The sequence below is a fragment of the Seriola lalandi genome, unplaced genomic scaffold (assembly GCF_002814215.2).
Source record: "Seriola lalandi dorsalis isolate HSWRI2012SDOR001 ecotype SW California unplaced genomic scaffold, Sedor1 jcf7180002054547, whole genome shotgun sequence".
In the NCBI taxonomy this organism is placed as follows: Eukaryota; Metazoa; Chordata; class Actinopteri; order Carangiformes; family Carangidae; genus Seriola; species Seriola lalandi.
This window is the reverse complement of record NW_019525100.1, coordinates 191189-192108: the sequence shown is the minus strand read 5'-3', so window position 1 is coordinate 192108 and position 920 is coordinate 191189. Positions and strand designations below refer to the sequence as shown.

Here is a 920-nt window from a genome sequence, read left to right as displayed (position 1 = left end):
TCACTCAGTCAGTCATCACCCACTCATCACTCACTCACTCATTCTTTCACCCACTAACTCATCCATCACTCACCCACTCATCACTCACTCAGTCATCATTCACCCACTCACTCATCACTCACCCACTCACTCACTCATTCTTTCACCCACTAACTCATCCATCACTCACCCATTCATCACTCAGTCATCCGTCACCCACTCACTCACTCATTCATCACCCACCCACTCACTCATTTTGTCACTCACTCACTCATTTACTCACTAACTCACTCATCACCCACCCACTCATCACTCACTCAGTCATCACTCACACACTCATTCACTCATCACTCACCCACTCACTCACTCAGTCTTTACTCACTCATCCGTCACCCACTCACTCACTCAGTCATCACTCACCCACTCACTCACTCAGTCTTTACTCACTCATCCGTCACCCACTCACTCACTCAGTCATCACTCACCCACTCATCACTCACTCAGTCATCACTCACACACTAACTCACTCATCATTCACCCTCTCATCGCTCAGTCATCACTCACTCATCACTCACCCACTCACTCATCACTCACACTCTCACTCATCACTCACTCACTCACTTATCGCTCACTAATTCATTCACCCATTAACTCACTCATCACTCACCCACTCATCTTTAACTCACTCACATACTCACTCAGTCATCACTCACACACATCACTCACTCACTCACTCACTCACTCACTCACTCACTCACTCACTCACTCAGTCATTACTCACTCACTCATCCGTCACCCACTCACTCAGTCATCACTCACCCACTCATCACGCACTCACTCATTCATTCACTCACTCACACATTCATTCACCCACTAACTCACCCACTCATCTTTAACTCACTCACACACTCACTCAGTCATCACTCACACACATCACTCAC

General features: G+C 47.4%; 1 protein-coding gene across 1 annotated transcript in view; it reads left to right on the top strand.

Annotated features, from left to right (window-relative positions):
• The window catches only part of ca10a (carbonic anhydrase 10 (inactive)a), a 212051-nt gene that overhangs the window by 29921 nt on the left and 181210 nt on the right, over positions 1 to 920 (top strand). The window lies entirely within an intron of this gene.